Consider the following 8,611-nt stretch of genomic DNA (forward strand, 5'->3'; position numbering starts at 1 on the left):
CATTGGACATGTATTTCTATAAAGCACCAACCTTTGGGATGGTTTTTGTGTTATAATCACTTCTAGAAAGGTTAGACTTCGAACTTTAAGGATTAGGTGCTTATTGGTTAAGCCCTTGCATTATTAAGCTTTATGGTTTGGGTTTTGGACCTTTATGGGTAGTCTCATTGGATAAAGTTGGAAACTTTATCCTTCTAGATCATATTTTGGGCTAGATCTGAGCTTTGGAGCTCTTCGAGTCGAAGAAAACAGTTGGAGGTATTAAGTTGTTGAAACTCCAACAACCATGACGTGGTTGCAAGTCAACACGGCGTGTTGGCTGGGGTTTTCTCAACTGTTTGGATGTTGGTGGAACATGATGTGGCCAAGGGAAACACGAAGTGTTGGGTCAACATGGAATGTTGACTTTGACTTTTGTCTTCGAATAAGTTTGACCTAGGAGGGGTATTTGAGGTACTTTGAGTTGTATCTAAGGATTGGTCTCTATTTGATGAATAGGTGACGGGTAGAGATGATATTTGGAGCCGAGACCTATTCAGCTACTGTTCAGATTCAGAGGTGAGTCTCCTCAATGTATCCATGGGTCGAAGACACCAATGCCAGCCCATTATTCGGTTATGTAGAATGCTAGTTGTTGTGTGATATATATATATATATATATATATATATATATATATATATATATATATATATATTGTGTTTATATGTTGGGTTGAAATATACCCTAGGGCGGGGCCCAATATGGCATGTCAGGTTGAAATATACCCCATGGCGGGGCCCAATATGGCATGATCGGGTTGAAATATACCCCAGGGCGGGGCCCACTATCGTATGATTAGGTTGAAACATACCCCAAGGCGGGGCCCACTATCTTATGACCGGGTTGAAATATATGCCAGGGCGGGGACCATACTTCCTTGTTGGGTTGGAATATACCCCAGGGCTAGGCCCAGTTGTATGTTTGGTATGTGGTATTTTGGGGAACTCACTAACTTTGTGTTTTTGGTTTTTAGTTTATATTTCAGGTACTTCTGGTTTCAAAATAAAGAGCCCGGGATGATTGAAAAGCACATACCACTCGATTCCGCATTTTGTGATTCACTCTAATTATTACGATGTACTGATAAAATTGATTACCTTGATTTTATGACAACGATATGGTTTACCGTTTTATAAACTTAAAAATAAAAAAAAAATCGGGTCTTATTTTGGGACGTTACACATATCAAAGATTACTACAACTTTTTAGATTGTTTTGTCTAACGATCAACCGATTTTTATTTCGATTTTTGTGTGACACACTGTTATATTGTGTTGCACCTGAAACTTTGAAAAATCATAACTTTCTCATACGAAGTCAAATTTAGGCATTCTTTATATTGTCAGTTTTGTATTCACGACTACTACGACTTTCATTTGGACCACTTTGGCAAATAAGCAATCTATCTTTGATCCATATTTTATGACACGCATTGTTGTGTATGGTTGAACGCGAAACTTAGAAAAATCATTACTTATTCATAAGAAGTCAGATTTAAATGTTCTTGATATCTACGTGCTCGTGTTTATAGTTTCTAGGACTTTCGTTTAAGTTATGTATCTTAAATAATCTTTTATATTTATTGTTATTTTATCACTTAGCGATAATTTTTATATTAAGATTTTCTACAGATATTATATACTCCTAATATTTGTCCACATACCTTGTATACGATAAATATTTATTAGCTCGTAACACGTATGAAGATCAATTACTCTATTCAACGATTTTAATAGTTCGATAAAAATTTATAATTATTATTATTATACCTTAAACGTCTAGCCTGAATTTGTGGGTGTTACAATTACCTCCCTCTTAGGATTATTGTAACACCCTTAAATTACAACCCGAAAATTTCAGTTTTAAGTTTAACAATAATAAAACAAACCATTTCATTTTTCCCAAAACCATGAAAACATAAAATAGTTTAGTTGTGCAATCCATGATACATATAAAATCATCATCAGAGTCATAATCCCAAAATCACTAGTGCGGAAAATCCATGGTGTGATGCGATACGATCAAGCCGGCCCTTTCCCCTTCGAGCTAGAAGTACCTGAAACATCCGTAAGCACAAAGCTTAGTGACTTCCCCCATCATACCACATACCATACAATAACATACTGCCTAGCATATAAGGGTGTTGGACTACCCCTTCGATCTCTTTCAACCGGTAACCGTCTAGCATATCAGGGTGCTGGCCTACCCCTTCGGTCTATTTCAACTGGTAACCGCCTAGCATATCATGGTATTGGCCTACCCCTTCGGTCTCTTGCAACCGGTTATAGGGACTATTTCACCCCTACCACTACCACATAATAGCATACATAATCATACTGCTAGACATATCTGGGTGCCTGACCTACCCCTTCGGTCTTATTGACCGGATACGGGGTCTATTTCACCCCTACCACTATCACATAATACCATAGCATACTAGCACATAAATCATAACAGATAGTGGCATACCAGATAATTATCACAAAGACAATTATCTAACTACAAACTCCTACTAGTTGGCCGACCTTGGTGCCTTAGACCCACTGCTACCAGGAAGGTAACTCACCTCGCAAGGTTGAATGCAGAATCTCATGGCAAGAAATCTCTAACAGCTGTTCCGACGACTCCCCGAGCTATCATTACCACAATAACACTTAGTCAAAAACTAATAATCCTTCTTAGGGTAAAATGACCATTTTACCCCTGATCTAATTTGGCCAATGCCTTAGGCCGAACACTATAACATGAAAGGCCCAAATCTAAATAGTTCTCCAAGCCTACTAGTGGCCCACCAATGGCCCAATTTTCTAAATTGGGCCCAACTCCTCAAATGGGCCTTATCTTAAGCCCAACATACTCTTAGCCCAAAATAAATAATCTCTAATGGCCCATTATGGCCCAAAAGGCCTAATACCATAAATCTCAGTTCTATACCCAGAGGCCTTACTCTACAGTAGACCATGACGCCCAACCATCCAGGCCCAAACTTCTAAGGCCCAAAACCCATATTCGTCACTCTGTATCCGTACGCGCGGCGTACCCGGCACGTACGCCCAGCGTACGCTAGCCTTGACCAGAAGCGGGAAGTTGACCCAGTACGCGCAGCGTACCAGGGAGTACGCCCAGCGTACTGGACAGCTTCCTTAAGACTCCTTTTGTGACTTAATCCATTAATTCCTAACGTCCAAAACATAGATCTAGGTCCTTTAAGACGTCCTAATCCATAAAGTTACAAACTTTATGTCTTTTCATGCATAGATGGGGGTTAAAACATGATTTAAGTCCTCAAACAAACTTTGTGACCATTGCATGGTTGTGGCTTAACCATCAAGGTCTGATTTTTATGACTCTAAATGCTTCCAAGAGCTCAAAAGGATAGCTCTTATGGCCTGGAACTACCAAGACACAAGAAACCTCAACAATGGAGTCCAAAAGTGACATAAAACACCCCAAAACCAAATCTAAGCATGCATTAGCCAAGTAGAAAGCTTTTTACCTCCAATAGGTCAGAAATGATGCCAAACTTCTAGATCTACAAGCCCTTTCCAAGCTCTTGCTCCTTCTTCAAACTCTTTCTTCTTTAAAATCACCAAAGTTACACCAAAAACTCAAAGTAGGCTCCAAAATACAAATAAGAGGGTTAGGGTTCGAGTTGGGCACTGAGAGGACAAGGGAAGCTGAGAGGATTAGGGTTTTGAATATTATAAGTTGTTTAAATAGGGTGCAAACCCTAAAATTTAGGGTTTGCATCTGGTCACCCTACGCCCAACGTACGCTTGGGTACTCCCAGCGTACGCATGGGAGTCCCCCGATCCACGCCTCATATGCGTACGCCGTGCGTACGCCCTTTACACCCAGCGTATGCTCCGCCCTAAAAATCCCAATATTCTTAATTAAAACTTGAATAAAAGCAAATATAATACCTGATAAATCCCGGACGTTACAAATCTCCCCCACTTGAATTATATTTCGTCCTCGAAGTCTGCTGCTGCTGTTGGGAATAACTCAGGGTAATGCTCCCTCATCTCGTCCTCTGGCTCCCACGTCCATTCCGAGCCCTTACGGTGTTGCCACAACACCTTCACCAACTATACCCTCTTGTTCCTCAGATCCTTCATCTTCCTGTCGAGATGGCTACTGGTCTCTCGATGTAGTTCAGACTGTCATCCACCTTTACCAACTTTACCCTCTTGTTCCTCAGATCCTTCATCTGCAGCTCCGAGACATGGAAAGTGTTGTGGATCTGTCTAAGCTCCACCGGAAGGTCCAACCGATATGCTACCTTGCCTACCCGGGCTACCACCCTGAAAGTTCCGATATACCTGGGGCCCAGTTTGCCTCGTTTCCTGAACCAGATGACACCTTTCCAAGGTGACACCTTCAGGAGAACCATATCCCATACCTTAAACTCTAGGTCCGATCGGCGCTTGTCGGCATAGATTTTCTGTCGACTTTGAGTAGTCTGGAGCCTACTCCAGACCTGCTGTATCATCTCGGTAGTCTTGAGTACCACATCGGTACTCCCCATGACTCTCTATCCAACCTCACCCCAACATATCGGGGTCCGACACTTCCTACCATAAAGCATCTCAAAGAGAGGTCGGTGGATACTGGCGTGGTAACTATTATTATAAGAAAGCTCTGCCAATGGAAGGTAGGTATCCCAGCTACCACCGAAGTCTAAAACGCACGCCTGCAACATATCCTTGAAGGTCTGTATGGTCTGCTCACTCTGACCATCCGTCTGCGGTTTGAAAGTCGTTCTGAAGTGAAGACGAGTACCCAACTCGTCATGAAATTTCTTCCAGAATCTGGAAGTGAATCGCACATCTCTATCATAAATCATAGAAACCGGCACCCCGGGCCGAGCCACTACCTTCCTGATGTAGATGTCTGCCAACTTCTCGGCCGAAATACTCTCCTGAATCGGTATGAAGTGGGCACTCTTGGTCAACCGATCCATAATGACCCATATCGCGTCAACTCCGCGTGCCGTCGGAGGCAACTTCGTAATGAAGTCCATAGTGATCTCCTCCCACTTCCACACAGGGATATCCAACGGCTGCATTTTGTTGTGCGGTCTCTGGTGCTCTGCCTTAACTTTCCTTCTAGTCAAGCATCTCTCAACGTACCAGGCTACATCCCCCTTCATGCAGGGCCACGAATAGTCAGGATGAAGATCCCTATACATCTTCGTCACCCCAGGATGGATAGAAAATCTGGATTTGTGCGCCTCCTCCATCAGATTCTGACGCACACTCCAACATATGGAACCCACACTCTACGATGGAGTGTCAATAGCCCGCGACTATCATAGTTGAAGAAGGAAATATGAACCACAATACACTCACTCTTACGATGTTCCTCCTTCATAGCCTCCTGTTGAGCCTCCCGAATCTGCTCCAAAAGCGGAGTCACCACTATCATCCTCAAACATATGTCTCTGATCGGGGCTGAGAATGCCTTGCGGCTAAGTGCATCGGCCACAACATTGGCCTTCCCCGGGTTATAGAGGATTTCACAATCATAATCTTTCACCACGTCCAACGATTGCCACTGCCTCATGTTCAGATTTGGCTGGTCCATCAAGTACCTCAAGCTCTTGTGATCCGTGTAAATGGTACAACGGATCCCATAGAGGTAGTGTTGCCAAATGTTGAGGGCAAAAAAAACCGCCTCCAACTCCAAGTCGTGCGTCAGGTAATTCGCCTCGTGAGGCTTCAACAGCCTCGAGGCATAAGCGATGATGTGCCCTCTCTGCATCAACACTGCGCCCAAACCCGAGATGGACGCGTCATAGTACACTACAAAATCCTCCACGCCCTCTGGCAAGGCTAAGATCGGCGCCTCGCACAACCTCTTTCTCAACGTCACGAAAGCCGCCTGCTGCTTAGGCCCCCAGAGGAAAGTTACCGACTTCTTGGTCAGCCGGGTCAATGGTACCGCTATCTTGGAGAAATCCTGAATGAATCTCCGATAATAGGCTGCTAAACCGAGGAAGCTTCGAATCTCAGATGGAAACCTCGGAACCTCCCATCTCATCACGACCTCTACCTTGGCCGGATCGACCAGTATACCGTTTTGGTTGACGAGGTGCCCTAGAAACTGCACCTCGCGCTACCAAAACTCGCACTTGGAGAACTTTGTGAAAAGTCTCTCCGTCCTCAGTGTCTCCAACACCTCCCTTAAGTGCTCCTCGTGCTAATCTTGCATCTTGGAATAAACCAAGATGTCATTAATAAAGACTATCACAGACCGATCCAACATCGGTCTGCATACGCGGTTCATGAGATCCATGAACGCGGCAGGAGCATTGGTGAGCCCAAACGGCATCACCACAAACTCATAGTGACCATAGCGAGTCCAAAAAGCAGTCTTCTATACATCCACATCTCTGATCTCATCTGGTGATAGCCGGAATGCAAATCGATCTTGAAAAACCAAGATGCTCCCTGAAGCTGGTCAAAAAGATCGTCGATCCTCGGGAGTGGGTAACGATTCTTCACCGTCACCTTATTCAACTTCCGGTAGTCTATACACATCCGATGTGACCCGTCCTTCTTCTTCACAAATAGGATCGGGGCTCCCCATGGCGAACTGCTTGGCCTGATAAATCCCTTGTCTAACAGCTCCTGCAGCTGTGTAGACAACTCCTGCATCTCGGGAGGAGCCAACCGATACGGTGCCTTTGGCTGTCGGAGCCGCACCCGCAACGAGGTCAATTCTGAACTCCACCTGTCGCTCCGGAGGTACCCCAGGCAAGTCCTCCGGGAATACGTCTGGATACTCCCGCACCACTGGCACATCATCCATGGTCGCCTTACCCTCCTCCCGGGTATCCATAACGTAGGCTACAAAGCCGGTACATCCCTGATGTAGGTAGCGTCTGGATCTCGTTGCCGAACACATGACCGGTCCACAATGTGGTCTCTCACCCTGAATCACCAGCTCTCCCCCACTTGGGGTCCTGACCCAAACCAACTGCTGCTCACAGTCGATCATCGCCCCATTAGGGCTCAACCACTCCATGCCTATGATGACCTTGTTCCCACACAAAGGAATGGGAACCAAATCCATGAGGTAACGCTCGTATTACATCGTCAGTACACAATCTATATAAACCTATGATGCTCGGACGGATCGGTCGTCTGCAATCTCGACCTCTAAAGGAAAATCTAACGTGCCTGAAAACTCAGCAAACCTCTTGCTGAGTGCAAGAGAAACGAAAGATCGGGTAGCTCCCGAGTCAAATAACACCAAAACTGCGATACCGTTCACATGGAACGATCCCGTCACCATATCGGGTGCGACACGCGCCTGCTCGGAGGTCAGCTGGAAGGCTCGGCTCCTTACCACAGGAGCATCTGGTTTGCCCTGTCGGCCATCTGTGATCGGCAAGGTCGCTGGAGCTGGCGCCGCCACTGGCGCTCCTGATACCAATCTCGGGCAGTTGGCCTTTTTATGTCCCTTCTGATTGCAATGGAAACAAATCAGGTCTGATGTGTGAATGGTGGGGGTAGGGCAAGTATAATCCCTGCCAAAGTGCCCAAGCTTGCCGCACTTATAGCAGCCCGATGCCCATAATCTGCAAACTCCCTCATGCGTCTTGCCGCATTTCCCACAGCGGCTCCGGCCCTGCTGGCCCTTCGACCTCGAGTAGAATCCCTTGGGTTTCTTTGACGAAACCCTAGTCGTATGCCTAGTCTCCGCCTTCCTCTTCCTGATGTGCTCTATATCAATCTCCATCTCCCGTGCTCTGGCTATCATGTCCTCCAAGGTCTGGTACGCTGAGTAACTGACGTGATTCCGAGTGTCAGCTCTCAACATGTCATAGTACCGGGTTTTCTTCATCTCCTCATCACCCGCGTACTGAGGCACCAACAAGGCCCTCTCCCTGAACTTGGCGGTAATCTCCGCCACTGTCTCAGTAATCTGTCTCATACCCAAGAACTCCCTGGCTAGCTGCTGAATCTCCACAGCTGGCACAAACTCAGCCCGAAATCTGGCCATAAAGTCCGACCAGGTCATAGCCTCAATAGCTGGGGCTCCCAACGTATCATTGACTGTCTCCCACCAGTCTCTAGCTCTCTCCCTCAAACAACCAGCAGCATACCTGACCTTCGACCCCTTATGACAGAAGCTTGTCAACTGGGCAGACTCGATGTCTGCAATCCATTTCCTAGCCACAATGGGGTCCTTCGCCCCGCTGAAGTCTGGTGCTCCACATCACCTGAAGTCCTTGAAGGAGAGTGTGCGAGACCCAGACTACCCAAGTGCCATGTCACTCCTGAATGCCCTCAGGCGATCTTCCATCAGCTCAATGATACCCTCCTTGATCGACCCGAAAATCACCAGGGTCGCCTCAAGGACGCCTCTCATAATCTCAGATGCTATGAACTCGCACAATCCATCATCGATTGGCTCGGAACCCGTACCCGAACCTGAACTAGACCCTGAACCTCCTGCTCCGTGACGTGTCACCACCATTCTGAAACAAAACACACAATCGTCAGGGTCATACATAACCTTGAGAGGTTTCACACACACTACAAGTTCCCTGGTTCTATCTCA

The sequence above is a fragment of the Lactuca virosa genome, chromosome 2, assembly GCF_052849685.1.
Source record: "Lactuca virosa cultivar CGN04683 chromosome 2, Lactuca_virosa_CGN04683_v6, whole genome shotgun sequence".
NCBI lineage: Eukaryota > Viridiplantae > Streptophyta > Magnoliopsida > Asterales > Asteraceae > Lactuca > Lactuca virosa.